General features: G+C 51.9%; 1 protein-coding gene across 1 annotated transcript in view; it reads left to right on the top strand.

The window, feature by feature from the left end:
- Positions 1–19,891, top strand: part of TACR3 (tachykinin receptor 3) — a 297,407-nt gene that overhangs the window by 10,879 nt on the left and 266,637 nt on the right. The gene's annotated exons all lie outside the window — the stretch shown is intronic.

The following is a 19,891-nucleotide window of genomic DNA, read 5'->3' as shown; positions in this document are numbered from 1 at the left end:
TTCATAGTTTTGATGTCTTCAGTGTGAATGTACAATTTTTAAAGTCATGAAAATACAGAAAAATCTTTAAATGAGAAGATGTGTCCAAACTTTTGGTCTGTACTGTACAGTACGCAGATGTGCACACCCACGCAGACGTGCACACCTATGCAGTTCTGTACAAATACAGACCTATAGATATTTGGAGACATATACACAAAAATACATAAAAACAGATGAATTTGGATATAAATAAACACAGACATACATATACACAATCATATATGCACAACAGAGACATACACACATAATAGGGGTATTTTTTACATCGGAGAAGCTGCCAGAACTATGCTCACCTTTTTCCAGCTTGTCTTGTGTTTGGCACGCACGTGTGGTACCCCAGGAGTCCGGTTGCCACATGGGCATTGCCTCCCTCACAGGGGGTGATGCCATGCCTAGAAGCAAGGAGGGGTCCCCTTATCAGGTAACACCAGCATCCAACATATTTCCTGGCTCCAAACCAGAAAGGGGAGCTTCCCCTTTAAATTGGAGCCTGGAGGTGGGGTTTAGAAAAGTCAGTTGGAGTGAAAAAAGTCAGTTGGAGACAGCAGAGCAACAAGGGAGAACCTGGGGAGGGAAGCTGTGACCAAGCTCGCCCCAGAAAAAAGCACGAGAAACCAGACACCGGAGTCCGTGGAAGTCTAAGTCCTGAGGGCAGGAGACTGCAGGTCTCCTGGCCTCACCAAACGCCCGGCAGCTCGGCAGCACACTAGAGCCTGGAGCCGCCATGAAGGAGCGACACCTGAAAAGGACTCGAGCTGCCTGCCATATGGGCAAGGATTAAACGATTGCTCAGGAAAGAGGGCCGCACCATAGCTTTAGGCAGCAGGGCCAAAGAGGGCAGTGCAGAAGGAAGGCCTACAACTCCACCTGGCGAGGTGGATCCACATATTGCTTCTAGGCCGCCCAGATCTCCATTACCTTCTGTTACCAGTGCCCCGGTCTACACCATCAAACCTCAAGAAAAGGTAGAGTAAACCGCCATTCTTGTGTCGTCTGGTCATTATCTGCACCCTCAGTCCTGCACCCCAACATCCACAGCCCCTTCTACATAAACCGTACCAGTAGCCCTGGGGCCCCGCTCTACCAGTGGGGAGCAAATCCATCCCAGCTGCGTCACCAATGGCCCCAGCGGTCTCTTTCAGCAGCGGCCGCCACCTATAGCCGCCTACCACTGGTGGCATCACAAAACTTTTCCCCTAAACAAACTGTCCTTGCTTTTTAATGACCACCTAGGGCCCTGGACCGGGTCAAGCCCCCGTGACAATCCCAAGGAACCGACCGACCCAGTGGCGACTACCCCACGGTCCTAGGGGGCGCGTCACATGCTTAGTTTAAGTTCTCTCCGGTGGGAGAGTGTCAGTGCAGAGCACACTGCGTGACGTCACTTTAGCAGACACAGCCACACACAGCGTCCTGTGCAGCCTTGTCTGGTAACTGACACAGCTGGGTCAACACACAAACACATTCAATGAAGTAACTAGAGTCCGATGGACCCATACCTGCATGTTGGTTAGAAGTATGAGCACTTGTGGCGTTCTAGAGCCTATAAACACAAGCATATTCACTGCCCATGTAATAATGTCCCCCATCATAGTCTATCTTGTAATAATGTCCTCCATCCTGAGTCCCTGACAACAAAAATGTCCTCTATCCTGAGCCACGTCTTGTAATAATGTGTTAGAACCTTGCTCTTAGGTTTTTTTTTCCTTTGCTGGTCACATGACCTTGTTGGCCTATTTAATCCTGCTCCGCCCTTCTGGCTTTGCTGGACTTCATTGTATAACTACTTTCTAGCTAGCCTGTGCTCTGTATCTAACTCTGTTAGTTTGCTTGGTCTACGGACCTCTATGTTCTATATATTTTGTTTGTTCGTCTGTCTGCTACTTTTTCTGTTAGGAGGTGTCCCATATTCCTCCCAGTCCTTAGTACTTGTAGGGATTCCTTCCCCACATCTATAGGTCTCCGTACAGACTAGCTTAGGACTTTAGCAGGTCTGATCGCAGGATCAGGTTCCCTGTTACATCGTAGGGATTCAGCTGAGTTCTATCGTAGGGACAGATCTCCTCTCTTTCCTTAGCTCTGGTAGCAGAACATAACAAATGTCCCCCATTCTGTAATAATGACCTCCATCTTGGGCCACTTCCTTTAATAATGTCCCCGATACTGAGCTCCTTCCTGTAATAATGTGCCCTATTCTGGTATAATATCCCCCATCCTGGGCCATCCTGTAATAATGTCCCCCATAATGGGCCCCTTCCTGTAATAATGTCCCGAATTCCTTCTTGTATTAATGTCCCCTATTCTGTAATAATGTCCTCCCTTTTGGGCCCCTTCCTGTAATAATGTCCCCAATCCTGGGACCCTCCCTGTAATAATGTCCTCCATCCTAGGTCCCTTCCAGTAATAATGTACCCCATCCTAGGCTACTTCAAGTAATAATGTCCCTCATCCTATGTCTCTTACAGTAGTAATGTCCTGCACCATGGGCCCCTTCCTGGTATGATGTTCTCCATCCGGAGCCCCTTCCAGTAATACTGTTCCCATGTCCTGGGCCCCTTAAAGTAATAGTGTTCCCCATCCAGCACTCGTTCTTGGTATAATGTCCTCCATCCTGGGCCCCTTACTGGTAAAAAGTCCCTCATCCTGGGCCTCTTCCAGTAATATTGTCTCTCATCCTAGGCCCATGTTCTCCATCCTCGGTCTCTTCCAAAACTATTGTCCTTCGCTGTTCTCCAACACATTTAAAAAAAATTATTCTTCTTATGTTCCCCTTCCCCCATGACATGCAGCATCCTCTTTTCTAGTCAGCACAGAGGCCAACAGCTGGCTTCACTTTGCCAGCTCATGATGTCACAGCCATGTGCCACCTGTGATGGGCATGCCGTTGTTAGTTGCCAGCCGCTGATTGGCTTGCGCCATGCACTGCAGTACAGGGAGCCTGCATTGCAGATTATTTCTGCTGCATCCTCAGATGCATATTCAGATGAAATAGGCACTGGTGCTAGTAGGTCTCCTCGTCCATGAGCACTGTGCTGGCCAGGCCAAAGAAGCAACAGCTGTTGGAGGAGTGGCCTCTGCCCCTAGGCCCAGCCTGCCCTTGATTGCAGCACTACAGCTAAAGCAAATAACTAAGGCAGCATCAGCGATGACAGATTATATGAAGCGATGGACCAGATGTTTTATCTGCCATTGTGTCAACCTGATGCACTTAAGAAAACAGAGATGCACTGGCTGAACAGCAAGGTTCATCAGTAGTGTACCTAGACTGTGTGCTTTCTCATGCAGATATGCTGACCCCTGATCCCAAGGAGTTTTAGGTGAGTAGACTGGACAAGTGGCAAGAATTAGCCCAGTCTGGTATAGGTGAACTGTTTTGTGAAGATTCCGATGTAATGTTCGAAAGGGTATTCAGTAGTGTTGAGCGAGCATGCTCGACACTGCTCGGTACTCGCCCGAGCATCTCACTACTCGGGATGTTCGGCGAGCACCGAGCATTTCCGGGTTACTCGGGTGGGAGCTCGGGTCTCCGCCCTCAAAGTTTGGCGCTCTTTACAGAGCCAATGAACATGCAGGGATTGCCAGCCAGTCACTGTAATGCTGCAGCTGTAGCGTCGGCGTCCCTGCCTCCTGCTAGGCAGGGACGCTGTTCCCCTCACCTCTCCACTCCGTGCCCAGCGTCCTCCTCCCGCTCCCGCTCCGTGCGCACCGTCCTAAGGAGTCCCCGGCCGATGGCCGGAGGACCTCACCATATATAAGGCACCTCCTCCAAAATGGAGGTGCCCGAGCAATGTTGTTGCAAAGCCTTCACTCTGCTTCAGCCCTCAGGTCCCGTTACCAGTTACCTGCCAGTCACCTGCCAGATTCCTGCTTGATACCTGCCTGATATCCGTTTACCTGCTTGCAAGCCTGCGGTCCGACGGTCTGCCTTCCGACACCTGTCAGTCTGTCTATGGACCAGCCTGCCCGCTCACCTGGGAGCGCTCATCTGCTACCTGCCTGCTAGCCTACCTGGAGGCTCCGCCGTCACTTGCCGTGACCACCTGCCTGTCCAGAGACTCTTGCCTGCTCACCTGGGAGCGCTCACCTGCTACCTGTCTGCTAGCCTACCTGGAGGCTCCGCCATCACTTGCCGTGACCACCTGCCTGTCCAGAGACTCTTGCCTGCTCACCTGGGAGCGCTCACCTGCTACCTGTCTGCTAGCCTGCCTGGAGGCTTTGCCGTCACTTGCCGTGACCACCTGCCTGTCCAGAGACTCTTGCCTGCTCACCTGGGAGCGCTCACCTGCTACCTGTCTGCTAGCCTACCTGGAGGCTCCGCCGTCACTTGCCGTGACCACCTGCCTGTCCAGAGACTCTTGCCTGCTCACCTGGGAGCGCTCACCTGCTACCTGTCTGCTAGCCTACCTGGAGGCTCTGCCGTCACTTGCCGTGACCACCTGCCTGTCCAGAGACTCTTGCCTGCTCACCTGAGAGCGCTCACCTGCTACCTGTCTGCTAGCCTACCTGGAGTCTCTGCCGTCACTTGCCGTGACCACCTGCCTGTCCAAAGACTCTCGCCCGCTCACCTGGGAGCGCTCACCAGCCACCTGCCTGCTGTCCTTCTACCCAGAGACTGTCCCTGTCACTTGCCGTGAGAACCCGTCCTTCTACCCAGAGACTGTCCCTGTCACTTGCCGTGAGTACCCGTCCATCTGCTCAGAGACTGTCCCTGTCACTTGCTGTGACTACCTTCCCTTCTACCCAGAGACTGTCCCTGTCACTTGCCGTGACCACCTGCCTGTCCAAAGACTCTCGCCCGCTCACCTGGGAGCGCTCACCAGCCACCTGCCTGCTGTCCTTCTACCCAGAGACTGTCCCTGTCACTTGCCGTGAGAACCCGTCCTTCTACCCAGAGACTGTCCCTGTCACTTGCCGTGAGTACCCGTCCATCTGCTCAGAGACTGTCCCTGTCACTTGCTGTGACTACCTTCCCTTCTACCCAGAGACTGTCCCTGTCACTTGCCGTGACTACCTGCCCGTCTTCCCTGGGAGCCACCAGCTTCCTTACAAGGACCGCCCCCTTGTATAGTTGCTCAGAGGTTCCGCCTCCTAGACCCGTTACAGTTTGCTCGGGCCATGGAACCCGGTGGCACCCAAGCTCCCTCGCTCTCGGACCTATGTCATGAACTGTCCCGTCAGAGGTCCCAACAGGAGTCCATCCTGAGTCATCTGCGGAATGTCAACTCTCGCCTGGACACTCTGACTGCTCCACCAGCAACCACCGCTAGTGTCATGACTCGCAGCCCGGCAGCGCCGCTGCCCACCAATACCATGGCTTCCTGCCCCGGACCCCGGCTTTCTGCACCTCCACGCTTCGGAGGCGACCCCGCTCAAGCTCGGGGCTTCATAAACCAGTGCACCCTGCACTTTGAACTCCTGTCCCACCAGTTTATCTCCGACCGGGCCAAAGTAGCCTTCATCATGTCCCATCTCACGGGGGAGGCACTGGCTTGGCTAAATCCTCTATGTGAGAGAGGAGACACCCTGGTGTCCAACCTGCCAGCCTTTCTCACGGCTTTCCGGAAAGTCTTCGACGAACCCGGACGGAAGACCTCATCCGCATCATCTCTGCTACGCTTCCATCAAGGAGATCTCACCGTGAGCCAATATGCCATACGGTTCCGTACCCTTGCTTCGGAGCTGGCCTGGGATAATGACGCCCTGGTGTCTGTCTTTTGGGAGGGTCTGTCCAGCCGTATTAAAGATGAACTCGCCGGTCGGGACATACCTACCACTCTCGACGACGTAATAACTCTTGCCACCCGGATTGACATCCGGTTCCAGGAACGCGCCAAAGAGGTCACCCGTGAGAGGAGGTTTCCACGTCTAGCCTCTACCTTTCAGAAACCTGTCACTTCTCCCGCTACTCCCCAGGCGCACTCACCCGAGCCTATGCAGGTCGACCAGACCAAGATGGTCAAAACCCGTCAAGAGCTACGCCGTGCTGAGGGAAGCTGCTTCTACTGTGGCAGTAAGGAGCACCGGATCCGTTCCTGCCCGGAGAGGTCGGGAAACGCCTGTGTCTAGGATCGCTCAGAGAGGTCGTCCTAGACAAGAGTAAACCCTCTCCATCTCTGTTGCTGTTGGTCTCTATCATCTGCGGGGAGAACCTTTATTTTGAACTAGCCCAACTTGACTCTGGAGCTGCCGGAAATCTCATTTCTCAGTCTCTGGTAGAGAAATACCGCATTCCCACCAAACCTCTAGCTGTACCCTTATCTGTCGCTGCCGTGGATGGGGGCCTCTTACCACATCCCATCCAACTCATCACCGAATCCATAACCCTGCAGGTGGGAATGCTGCACTCTGAGAGCATCTTCTTTCATGTTCTGCCTGGACTCTCTCACGCTCTCTTACTAGGCCTACCTTGGCTTCAGAGACATGCACCCGTGCTTGATTGGCAGACCGGAGAAGTCCTTCGCTGGGGACAGGACTGCCATAAGACTTGTTTAGTTCCCGTCCATCCTGTCCGTCCTTCTCCTACTCCAGCCAATCTACCTGGTCTTCCGGCTCCTTATTGGTCGTATGCGGACGTCTTTAATAAAAAGGAGGCAAAGACTTTACCCCCTCATAGACCATACGACTGCCCAATCGACCTGATGCCCAGCGCTACTCCTCCCCGTGGGCGCATTTACCCTTTGTCCGCTGCTGAGACCCGATCCATGTCAGAATATATTGAGGAGAATCTGGCCCGGGGATTCATCCGGAAATCTACTTCCCCGGCGGGAGCAGGCTTCTTCTTCGTCAAAAAGAATGATGGCTCACTCCGTCCCTGTATAGACTATAGAGGCCTTAACCAGATCACGGTGAAGAATAAATACCCCCTTCCGCTCATTCCGGAATTATTTGACCGTCTGAGGGGGGCTAGAATCTTCACCAAACTGGACCTCCGTGGGGCGTATAACCTGGTCCGTATCCGTCAGGGGGATGAATGGAAGACGGCATTCAACACCCGGGACGGCCACTATGAATACCTGGTAATGCCCTTCGGTCTCTGTAACGCTCCCGCCGTCTTTCAAGAGTTGGTCAATGACATCTTCCGGGACCTTCTCTACTCCTGCGTAGTGGTGTACCTGGACGACATCTTGGTCTTCTCTCCGGATCTCCCCACACACCGGAGGGATGTTCGTCAGCTTCTGCTCAGGCTCAGGCAGAACCACCTCTACGCTAAATACGAGAAGTGCCTCTTTGAGCAGACCTCGCTTCCGTTTTTGGGCTACATAATTTCTCAGACCGGCCTACGAATGGATCCTGAGAAACTGTCTGCCATCGAGAAGTGGCCTCGACCAGAGGGGTTGAAGGCTATTCAGCGGTTCCTGGGCTTCGCCAACTACTACCGCCTCTTCATACCGCACTTCTCTTCCCGGACTGCCCCAATCTCTGCACTCACCCGTAAGGGCACTAATCCCAGAGAATGGCCGCCCGAAGCTGAGGAAGCCTTTCTTTCCTTAAAACAGGCTTTCTCTTCCGCCCCGGTGCTGCATCGCCCGGATGGCAACAAGCAATTCTTCCTGGAAGTTGACGCCTCCTCCTCTGGAGCCGGAGTGGTACTTACCCAAAAATCATCTTCCGGGAGAATGGTAACTTGCGGCTTCTTCTCCAAACTCTTCTCCTCTTCCGAGCGCAACTATTCTATAGGAAACCGAGAGTTATTGGCCATTAAGCTGGCATTGGAGGAGTGGCGTTACCTGCTCGAGGGGGCTCTTCACCCGGTAATAATTTACACGGACCACAAGAACTTGGCTTACCTCCAGAGTGCCCAGAGACTTAACCCGCGCCAAGCCCGGTGGTCCTTGTTTTTTGCTCGCTTTGATTTTGTTCTTCATTTTCGCCCGGCTGACAAAAACATCAAAGCTGACGCCTTGTCCTGATCCATCCTGGTGTCTGATCTTGAGGAGGAACCTAAACACATCATCAATCCCGCCAGAGTAGTGCAGGTGGCCTCCGTGAGTCTAAATCATCTCCCTCCCGGTAAGACGTTTGTAACGGTACCTGATCGGGAGAAGATCCTACACTGGGGTCACTCATCTAAGCTTGCTGGCCATGCCGGTCAGAAAAAGACCCTCCAGCTTATCACCCGGCACTACTGGTGGCCTACCCTGCACAAGGACGTAATAGACTTTGTTTCCGCCTGTGTGTCCTGCGCCCGCAACAAGGTTCCGAGACACCTGCCAGCCGGTCGCCTCCTTCCTCTTCCAGTACCTGCTGCCCCCTGGCAGCATATAGCTATGGACTTCATAACAGATCTCCCTGTTTCTGCCGGTTGTACGGTCATTTGGGTGGTCGCTGACCGCTTTTCCAAGATGGCTCATTTCATTCCCCTGCCAGGCCTCCCGTCTGCACCCGAGCTGGCTAAAGACTTTATCCGCCACATCTTCCATCTCCATGGCCTGCCCCTCCACATCGTTTCGGATCGTGGGGTTCAGTTCACCTCACGCTTCTGGAGAGCCACATGTAAGCTGCTAGACGTCACCCTGGACTTCTCCTCCGCATACCATCCACAGTCCAATGGTCAAGTGGAGCGGATCAATCAAATCCTGACCAGTTACCTCCGGCACTTCGTTAATGCCCACCATTCAGACTGGGTGGATCTCCTGCCATGGGCCGAGTTCACTTACAATAATCACGAGAGCGAATCTTCCTCCAAATCCCCGTTTTTTGTAGTCTTCGGTCAGCATCCTCGGATCCCATTTCCCGTCTCCACCTCGGTGGACAATCCGGCTGCGGAATCTCTCGTTAGCAAATTTTCCTCCATTTGGGAGAGTACCCGATCCGCACTCCTTCAGTCGTCCGAGCGGATGAAAAAACACGCTGACAAAAAACCCCTGGATCCTCCACAATTCCATCTTGGAGATAAAGTCTGGCTCTCGTCCAAGTATGTCCGGCTCAAGATTCCTTCCTACAAGTTAGGGCCTCGGTTCATCGGCCCACTAGAAGTTATCAAACAAATCAACCCAGTGGCCTATAAATTGAAGCTCCCGGCCAACTTGCGGATCCCTAACTCCTTCCATGTATCTCTCCTCAAACCCGTGGTACTTAACTCTTTTTCCAAGTCTACAAGTACGCCTCCTGCTCCGGTTTCCGCTGAAAACGAGTTTGAGGTAGAGAACATTCTGGCCACCAAAAGGGTAAGAGGAAAAACCTTTTTTCTGGTAGATTGGAAGGGGTTTGGTCCTGAGGAGAGAACGTGGGAGCCCCGGGAGAACATCCATGCCCCTCTCATCCTTGATAAATTTCTGTCTGGCCTAAAAAAGGGGGGGCCTAAAGGGGGGGGCACTGTAGCGTCGCGTCCCTGCCTCCTGCTAGGCAGGGACGCTGTTCCCCTCACCTCTCCACTCCGTGCCCGGCGTCCTCCTACCGCTCTGCTGGCAGCGCGCGCTGCTTCCCGGCCACTGTGCTTAGGGCGCGCGCGCGCTCCCCCTCTCTTAAAGGGGCCGCGCGCGCCGTCCTAAGGAGTCCCTGGCCAATGTCCGGAGGACCTCACCATATATAAGGCACCTCCTCCAAAATGGAGGTGCCCGAGCAATGTTGTTGCAAAGCCTTCACTCTGCTTCAGCCCTCAGGTACCGTTACCAGTTACCTGCCAGTCACCTGCCAGATTCCTGCTTGATACCTGCCTGATATCCGTTTACCTGCTTGCAAGCCTGCGGTCCGACGGTCTGCCTTCCGACACCTGTAAGTCTGTCTATGGACCAGCCTGCCCGCTCACCTGGGAGCGCTCACCTGCTACCTGTCTGCTAGCCTACCTGGAGGCTCCGCCGTCACTTGCCGTGACCACCTGCCTGTCCAGAGACTCTTGCCTGCTCACCTGGGAGCGCTCACCTGCTACCTGTCTGCTAGCCTACCTGGAGGCTCCACCGTCACTTGCCGTGACCACCTGCCTGTCCAGAGACTCTTGCCTGCTCACCTGGGAGCGCTCACCTGCTACCTGTCTGCTAGCCTACCTGGAGGCTCTGCCGTCACTTGCCGTGACCACCTGCCTGTCCAGAGACTCCTGCCTGCTCACCTGGGAGCGCTCACCTGCTACCTGTCTGCTAGCCTACCTGGAGGCTCTGATGTCACTTGCCGTGACCACCTGCCTGTCCAAAGACTCTCGCCCGCTCACCTGGGAGCGCTCACCAGCCACCTGCCTGCTGTCCTTCTACCCAGAGACTGTCCCTGTCACTTGCCGTGAGTACCCGTCCTTCTACTCAGAGACTGTCCCTGTCACTTGCTGTGACTACCTGCCCTTCTACCCAGAGACTGTCCCTGTCACTTGCCGTGACTACCTGCCCGTCTTCCCTGGGAGCCACCCGCTTCCTTACAAGGACCGCCCCCTTGTGTAGTTGCTCAGAGGTTCCGCCTCCCAGACCCATTACAGCAGCCATGTTGTTTGTGGGCATTACAGTGATTGGCTGGCCGCACTGCGTCACCTCGAGTATTTAAAACCGGGCGCCGCCATCTTGGACACAGTCGCTCCAGATCAGCCAGTGTAGGGTCAGTGCTGCTGAGCTAGGGAGAGATTTATACTGCAAAATAGGTAGTGTAGCATCTCTAAAGCCTGCAAAATCAAACAAACAGTCCTTCTCAAGACTAATATCCCTCCCAGATATCAGGCAGGCAGGCTGTATAGGAGACGCAGTGGCTATACCAACAAACACTGCATTACAGTCATGTGTGCTCCTGCTGGTCAAATTGCTAGACTTATCCCCAGGTCTCAGGGGCCATGAAAAATCCTTTTTTTTTTTCATCTAAATCCTGTATTTTTTTTTTCCCTCAGTCAGACTGTACAAATACGCGTCTTATTAACCTTTTGGCATCCCCCCCCCCAAAAAAAAATAAAATTTAGTGTGTCTGTGAGTGTTCAGACACAAATATATCTGTTTAAAAGAGTCTAGTATAGGCCAGATAACTAGAACTGTGTTTTTCCTCTTCCACGGTTCAAATCTGGGTGTTATCAACCTGCTTGCCTTTTTTCCATAAAAAAAAACAGTTTGAGTGTGTCGCTGACTGTTCAGACACAAATATATCTATTTTATCAAGTCTGGTATACACCAGGAAATTATAACTGTGGTTTTGCAGTTCCACCATTCAAATCTCTGTATTATCCACTTTTTGGTCTTTTTTCCATAAAAAAAAACCATTTTCAGTGTCTCGCTGACTGTTCAGACACCAATATATATGTTTAAAAGATTCTGGTGTAGGCCAGAGAAATAGAACTGTGGTTTTCCTCTTCCATGGTTCTAATCTTCTTTTTATTACCTTTTTGCCATTGATAGTGCAAGTGTAAGCTATTTTACTTCATTTACAATGGGCAAGGTGCGTGGAAAGGGACGTGGAACTGAACATTCTAGTGATGGTGCGTGCCGAGGACGGGGCCGTGGCCAAGTTGAAAATGTGCAATAACCAACAGCCACATCTTCTCGCTCCCAGTTCATGACCGAATTACTAGCGAAGCACACAACTACAAAACCACTATTACGAACTCATCAGTGTGAACAGGTTATTAATTGGATAGCAGATAATACTTCCAGTCACCTGGGCACACGGTCAAGTGTTAGTAGCCGTGAGTCTCGACCGCATACTCCTCCTCACCCTGATACTCCTTCCTCCCACCATGCCGAGTGTTGTCAGACAGCAACTGATCCCACAGTTGGACACTCTGAAGGGCTGTTCACTGGTCCATTTCCATATTTGGGCCCCTTGCCTGCTCCGCTTTAAGTGGTGGAAGAGGAGATCCTATGTAGTGATGGCCAAATATTTGAAGAGCCACGGCCACAGGAAGGCGACGCTGGCAATTTGTCACAAGAGGTGGACGGTGACGAGACACAATTGCCACAAAGTGAGGAGGAGGACCGTGGTGCGGAAGTGGAAGAGGAGGAGGTGGTGGATGATCTAGTAACTGACCCAACGTGGCAGGAGAACACTCAGAGTGAGGCCAGCAGCACATAGGGGGAGGGAGGCAGACTACCCCAACAGACAGGAAGAAGCAGTGTGGTGGCTGCAGACAGAAGGCGGGCAACCGTTCCCCGTAACACCAACACGAGGGACGTTACCAGTACAACCGGTAGGTCTTCCAGAAGAATTTTTTAAAGACTCTGCTGATAACCCCAAAAAGGCCATTTGTACCACCTGCCAGGCCAGCATCAGCAGGGGTGACAAAACTACCTGCCTGACCACCACCAGCATGATTAGGCACATGTCAGCAAAGCACCCGACTTTGTTGGGCGAACCCCAGGGTCCACGACCTGTGTCAGCGGGTGTCACCACTGCTTCTTCCGCTGTTGTGCGTGTAAGAGAACCCCCTGTTGTGCGTGCAAGGCAATCCCCTGTCCATACTGCATGCAAAGATGCCCCCTCCTCTCAGTCTTCACTTGTTATGGCAGTTTCTCAAGAAACAGCATCAACGTCCATGTCCCACGGCAGCGTTCAATTGTCCATATCCCAGACCTTTCAATGAAAGCGCAAATTCACAGCCAACACCCCACAGGCCACAGTCCTAAATTCGCACATTTCACGACTGCTTGCGTTGGAAATGCTGCCTTTTAGGCTGGTGGAGACGGAATCCTTCCGCAACCTTATGGTGGTGGCCATCCCTCAGTACTCGGTCCCCAGCCGACACTATTTTGCCCAGTGTGCCATCCCCGCACTACACAAGCACGTGTCCCAAAACATCTGCCGTGCCCTCAACAACGCAGTTACTGGGAGAGTCCACCTGACAACGGACACGTGGACAAGTGCTTGTGGCCAGGGACGGTACATCTCCCTGATGGCACACTGGGTAAACATAGTGGAAGCCGGGACCCAGTCGGACCTTGGGATGGAACACATTCTCCCCACACCGAGGATTGCGGGCCCTATGTCAGTCAGAGTTGTCCCCACAGTGTTCAGCTCCTGCGCATCATCCTCCTCCTCATGTTCAGCCTCCATCTCAGATATCACCACATCAGTTACAAGCTGGAATCACTGCAGTACTGCCTCAGCCAAGAGGCAACAGGCTGTGCTGAAACTCATAAGCTTAGGTGATAAACCTCACACTGCTTGTGAGTTGTGGACAGCTGTGAAAGAGCAGGCAGATCTGATGCTGAAACCGCTGAACCTACATCCAGGCATGGTCGTGTGTGACAATGGCCGTAACCTGGTGGCGGCTCTGAGGCGAGGTGAGATCACACACGTACCATGCCTGGCTCATGTGCTTAACCTCGTGGTTCAGCGGTTTCTTAAATCGTACCCCGAGTTGCCAGATCTGCTCGTCAAAGTACGCCGCCTGTCAGCTCATTTTCGCAAGTCGGCTACAGCTTCCGCTGCCCTTGCTGTGTTGCAGCAGTGTTTGCAGCTTCCGGCACACCGACTGGTGTGTGATGTCCCCACACGTTGGAACTCTACCCTCCACATGTTGCAAAGGATTTGTGAGCAGAAGAGAGCAGTTGTGGAGTACCAGCTGCAACAAGGCCGTCGATATTCAGGTCAGACTCCACACATAAGACCTCCGGAGTGGACCTGGATGTCTGACATATGTACCATCCTGACAAACTTTGAGTAGTCCACCAAGATGGTGAGTGGCAATGACGCCATCATTAGCATCAGCATCCCACTTGTCTGTCTTTTGCAACACTCTCTGCAGAGAATCAAAGAGGAGGCATTGCAGCCAGAGTATGATGAGATGGATCAAGAAGACTTAGCGGGTGATTACACGCAGCCCAGCCTCATCTCATCCCAACGTGCATTGGGGGACAATGAGGGAGAGGAGGAGGAGGAGGAGGAAGAACAGGAGCTGGTATCATGCGCTGTAGACGGTAGTACCTGTACAACTGTCATACCGTCGGTTCAGCGTGGGTGGCCTGAGGACAGGGGGGAGGAGGAGGAGAAGGAGAGCATGGTCAGTCGTCATCTTGGTGAGGACACGGAAGTCTTGCCATTACCAATCTGGCACGCATGGCTGACTTTAGGTAACGCTGCCTTAACTGTGACCCTCGCGTTGTCAAAATGTTGGGTGACAGTCATTACTATTTGGTGACACTTTTAGACCCCTGCTACAAGGAGAAATTTCACTCTCTTATTCCTGAGGTGGAGAGGTCTACAAAAATGGGGCAGTACCTGAAGGCCCTTGCTGCAGAACTGTTAGAAAAATTCCCATCTGAACACGCTAGCGGCAGAGGTCACAGTTCGTTGACCAACCAAGGCGTACAAGCAAGAGAGACGCAACTCCAATCCAGCAGAGGCAGGGGAACACTGTCAATGTTCTGGGACAGTTTTCTGAGATCCGCCCAGCATACAGGCCCTGAGGCGCGGGGTACTCTCACAAGGAGTGGAAAGTTTCAAAACATGGTGAGGGAGTACCTTGCCAACCGTACCAGCGTCCTCCGTGATTCCTCTGTGCATTTTCATTATTGGGTATCCAAGCTGGACACTTGGAATGAACTTGCTCTGTACGCCTTGGAGGTCCTGGCCTGCCCTGCCGCTAGCGTGTTATCGGAGCATGTTTTCAGTGCCGCTGGGGGAATTATAACTGATAAGCGCACTCGCCTGTCAACTGACAATGCTGACAAGCTGACCCTTATCAAAATGAACAAGGGCTGGATTGGTCCAGACTTCTCATCACCAACCAAATGACAGCAGAGTAACATAAAGTCAAATCCACTGTCTTGTTTCGGGAGGTGTATTCCCATGCATCGCTTCACACCCACACATGGGTATACGATTCCTCATTTCGGCTGTTTTTTGCTCTTCTCCTTATCCTCAGCCTCCACCACCACTATACCACCAGAGTGACCGTGGTCCGTGTTGCCAACATTGCAAGTTCCTCCGTCCTAATTTTTGACAGCTTTAACTTGGAAGGCATAGGCAAAAACTATGGGAGACCCACTCCGCCATAATGGGAATGATGTTTTTAATATGCTGTACTGCATGTCTCTTGTAAGGGGCATTAAAATCGTCTTGTTAAGCTACTGTGACCTCCACGTCTCTTCCAAGGGGCATTGATATTGTCTTTTTATTCCACTGCAACCTCCACCACTCTTCCAAAGGGCATTAAAACCGGCTAGTTAAGCTGCTGTGACCTCCACGTCTCTTCTACGGAGCATTGATATTGTCTTTTTATTCCACTGCAACCTCCACCACTTTTCCTAGGGGCATTTAAACCATCTTGTTAAGCTACTGTGACCTCCATGTCTCTTCCACGGGGCATTGATATTATCTTTTTATTCCACTGCGACCTCCACCACTTTTCCAAGGGGCATTGATATTGTCTTTTTATTCCACTGCGAACTCCACCACTCTTCCAAGGGGCATTGATATTGTATATTTATTCCACTGCGACCTCCACCACTCTTCCAAGTGGCATTGATTTTGTTTTTTATTCCACTGCGACCTCCACGTCTATTCCAAAGGGCATTAAAACCGTCTTGTTAAGCTACTGTGACCTCCACGTCTCTTCCACGGGGCATTGATATTGTCTTTTTATTCCACTGCGACCACCACCACTCTTCCAAGGGGCATTGATATTGTCTTTTATTCCACTGCGACCTATACCACTCTTCCAAGGGGCGTTGATATTGTCTATTTATTGCGCTGCGACCTCCACCACTCTTCCAAGGGGCATTGATTTTGTTTTTTTATTCCACTGTGACCTCCACGTCTATTCCAAGGGGCATTGAAACCGTCTTGTTAAGCTACTGTGACCTCCACGTCTCTTCCACGGGGCATTGATATTGTCTTTTCATTCGACTGCGACTTCCACCACTCTTCCAAGGGGCATTAAAACCATATTGTTAAGCTACTGTGACCTCCACGTCTCTTCCACGGGGCATTTATATTGTCTTTTTATTCCACTGCGACCTCCACCACTCTTCCAAAGGGCATTGATATTGTCTTTTTATTCCACTGCAACCTCCACCACTCTTCCAATGGGCATTGATATTGTCTTTTTATTCCACTGCAACCTCCACCACTCTTCCAAGGGGCATTGATATTGTCTTTTTATTCCACTGCGACCTCCAACACTCTTCCAAGGGGCATTAAAACCATCTTGTTAAGCTACTGTGACCTCCACGGCTCTTCCACGGGGCATTGATATTGTCTTTTTATTCCACTGTGACCTCCACCACTCTTCCAAGGGGCATTGATATTGTCTTTTTATTCCACTGCGACCTCCACCACTCTTCCAAGAGGCATTGTTATTGTCTTTTTATTCCACTGCGACCTCCACCACTCTTCCAAGGGGCATTAAAACCGTCTTGTTAAGCTACTGTGACCTCCACATCTCTTCCACGGGGCATTGATATTGTCTTTTTATTCCACTGTGACCTCCACCACTCTTCAAAGGGGCATTGATATTGTCTTTTTATTCCACTGCAACCTCCACCACTCTTCCAAGGGGCATTGATATTGTCTTTTTATTCCACTGCGACCTCCACCACTCTTCCAAGGGGCATTAAAACCGTCTTGTTAAGCTACTGTGACCTCCACATCTCTTCCACGGGGCATTGATATTGTCTTTTTATTCCACTGCAACCTCCACCACTCTTCCAAGGGGCATTGATATTGTCTTTTTATTCCACTGCAGCCTCCACGTCTCTTCCAAGGGGCATTAAAACCATCTTGTTAAGCTACTGTGACCTCCACGTCTTTTCCACGGGGCATTGATATTGTCTTTTTATTCCACTGCGACCTCCACCACTCTTCCCAGAGGCATTAAAACGGTCTTGTTAAGCTACTGTGACCTCCACGTCTCTTCCACGGGCCATTAAAACCATCTTGTTAAATTACTCTGAACTCCACACAGCTCTTCCAAGGGCCATTGAAATGTTGTTTTTAATTACCTCTAACCTCCACGACTCTTCCAACGGGCATTGCATTTCCTCCTAATTTTAGTCAGCTTTTTTTTTTCAATGCATAGGCTAACACTAAGGGAGACCCACTCCCCAATAATGGGTAGAAGGTTTTTAGTACGCTGTAATCCACGTCTGTTTCAAGGGGCATTGCAGTTCCTCAGAATTTTTGGAAAGCCTTCCAATCACTGCTTAGGCCAACAGTGTACAGGAGAACCAATTGCTATAAATGGGAAAAACAGTTAAGTTAAGGCCCTCTGACCTCCATGTCACTTCCAAGGGACATTGGACTTCTTCGAAATTTTTGGTAGGCATTGCACTCACTGTATGCCCTATAACTGTGTAGCCGAACCGCTCCTTTTGGTACAGAAACATATCCTACAAGACATGTGTGGTTGACTGGCCTGATATTGATGTGAATGGTCCCTGTTCCTCCTGCTCTTTCTCCTTTGCCACCACCTCATCCATCATTCATCACCTGAAGCATTGTTTTAACGGGAGTCATAGAACTGGGATAGTAGCAGGAAAACATCCAGCAATCCTCGGAAGAGGTAGGATATGCACCAAAACGCTGACCACCTCAGGCCTAGCCGCTACTACATCCATGCTCTTGCATTCCAAGCAACAGAAATCTAAGGAGATGGATGGCCTCATGATCATGAATAATTTACTCGTTGTGTAGGAACCGTCCACTGCTGCTGTCTACCTTCTGAACTTTGTGTTGAAGCCTGATTGACCCAGGACCCGCAATCCTCTATGTCTGGAGGACGTGTTGCATCCCAGTGTCCAACTGTGTCCTGGCTTCCACAATATTAACCCAGTGTGAAGGTGTCAGTGAGATGGACCATCCCTGGCCTCATTCACTTGTCCACGTGTTTGTGGTTAGACTGTCCTTACCACTAAATGCACTGTGGATTGCATAGGTAATGTTTTGGTATGCGCGCTCATGTATAAGGAGCACCGGGACAAATAGGGGCGGCTGGGGACCGTTTATGGACACCCTGCCGCCCCCAGGTGGCTGGGGACTGTGTGTGGGCACCCGGCCACGGGGCGGCTGGGGACCGAGTATGGACACCCGGCCGCCCCCTGGAGGCTGGGAACCGAGTGTGGACACCCGGTCGCCGGGCGGCTGGGGAATGAGTATGGATACCAGGCCGCCGATGCAGCCATGACATGGTGGCCGGTGTCTGCCTCCACAAGCCTAAAAGGCCTCATTTCAAGTGCAAGCAAGCTAGCAGTACGGTATTGCAGCCTGGGGGTTGGTGGATGGCAGGCTGCACACTTACGCTTGCATTCCAATAAAACAAAGCAGATGCTAACTTCTATCATCATCATCATGCTCCTCACCTTGGCACTCTCAACTCCCCTGATGGAGAAGCCAGGGCCCACCGGAGGAGTCTGGTTGCCTGGTGGGCTCGGCCAATGCTGCCCAAAAGCAGGCCAGGCAAAGAAAAGTGTGGGGAAGGTTACCAGGACAAATAGGGGCGGCTGGGGACTGAGTATGGACACCTGGCTGCCCCCTGGCGGCTGGGGACCGAGTGTGGACACCTGGCCACCGGGCGGCTGGGGACTGAGTATGGATACTAGGCCGCCAAGGCAGCCATGACATGGTGACCGGCGTCTTCCTCCACAAGCCTAAAAGGCCTCATTTCAAGTGCAAGCAAGCTAGCAGTATGGTATTGCAGCCTGGGGGTGGGTGGGTGGCAGGCTGCACACTTACGCTTACATTCCAAGAAAACAAAGCAGATGCTAACTTCTATCATCATCATAATGCTCCTCACCTTGGCACTCTCAACTCCCCTGATGGAGAAGCCAGGGCCCACCGGAGTAGTCTGTTTGTCTGGTGGGCTCGGCCAATGCTGCGCTAAAGCAGGCCAGGCTAAGAAAAGTGTGGGGAAGGTTACCGGGACAAATAGGGACAGCTGGGGACCAAGTATGGACACCCTGCTGCCCCCTGGTGGCTGGGGACCAAGTGTGGACTCCCGACCGCTGGGCGGCTGGGAACTGAGTATGAATACTAGTCCGCCAAGGCAGCCATGACATGGTGGCCGGTGTCTGCCTCCACAAGCCTAAAAGGCCTCATTTCAAATGCAAGCAAGCTAGCAGTATGGTATTGCAGCCTGGGGGTGGGTGGGTGGCAGGCTGCCCACTTACGCTTGCATTCCAAGAAAACAAAGCGGATGCTAACTTCTATCATCATCATCATGCTCCTCACCTTGGCACTCTCAACTCCCCTGATGGAGAAGCCAGGGCCCACCGGAGGAGTCTGTTTGTCTGGTGGGCTCGGCCAATGCTGCCCTAAAGCAGGCCAGGCTAAGAAAAGTGTGGGGAAGGTTTCTGGGACAAATAGGGGCGGTTGGGGACCGAGTTAGGACACCGGCCGCCCCCTGCCGGCTAGGGACCTAACATGGACACCCGGCCGCAGGGCGGCTGGGGACTGATTATGGATACCAGGCCTCTGATGCAGCCATGACGTGGTAGCCAGATTCCGCCTCCACATGCCTAAAAGGTCCAATTTCAAGTGCAAGCAAGCAGTATGGTATTGCAGCCTGGGGGTGGGTGGGTGGCAGGCTGCATACTTGCGCTTGCATTGCAAGGAATGGGGGAGGTACAATTGAACACTGCCCTGGGACAAGGACTTGCACGGGGATAGTTGCAAGTCTGCATTTTCTGATGCGGCAAGGATCACTTCTGATGGGCACACTTTTAGGCAGTGACCTGGGAGTCAGAGATGCTGCCAGGGGTCTTCCCAATGCTGTTCCCATGTATTTTCAGCACTGTATGCATGTGTCACACAGCACATGGCCAGATAAGTTTGTAAGATGTTAAAATGACATTTCCCGGTGAATGCATTTGTCACGGTTGAAAGCAATACAAAAGTGCAACAACGCATAAAAAATGCTACTTGTGAACATAGCCCAAGGTGTGGAGGAGTATTTTTGTTTTTGGTTATTTATTTTACCTTATACACAAGTCTTTACCCTGGAAAGGATGTTCCTTAA

The sequence above is a fragment of the Phyllobates terribilis genome, unplaced genomic scaffold (assembly GCF_046119375.1).
Source record: "Phyllobates terribilis strain yellow unplaced genomic scaffold, ASM4611937v1 Scaffold_1__5_contigs__length_1240528914, whole genome shotgun sequence".
Classification (NCBI taxonomy): domain Eukaryota; kingdom Metazoa; phylum Chordata; class Amphibia; order Anura; family Dendrobatidae; genus Phyllobates; species Phyllobates terribilis.
Note: the sequence above shows the minus strand (reverse complement) of the source record. Positions and strands in the feature narration are given on the sequence as shown.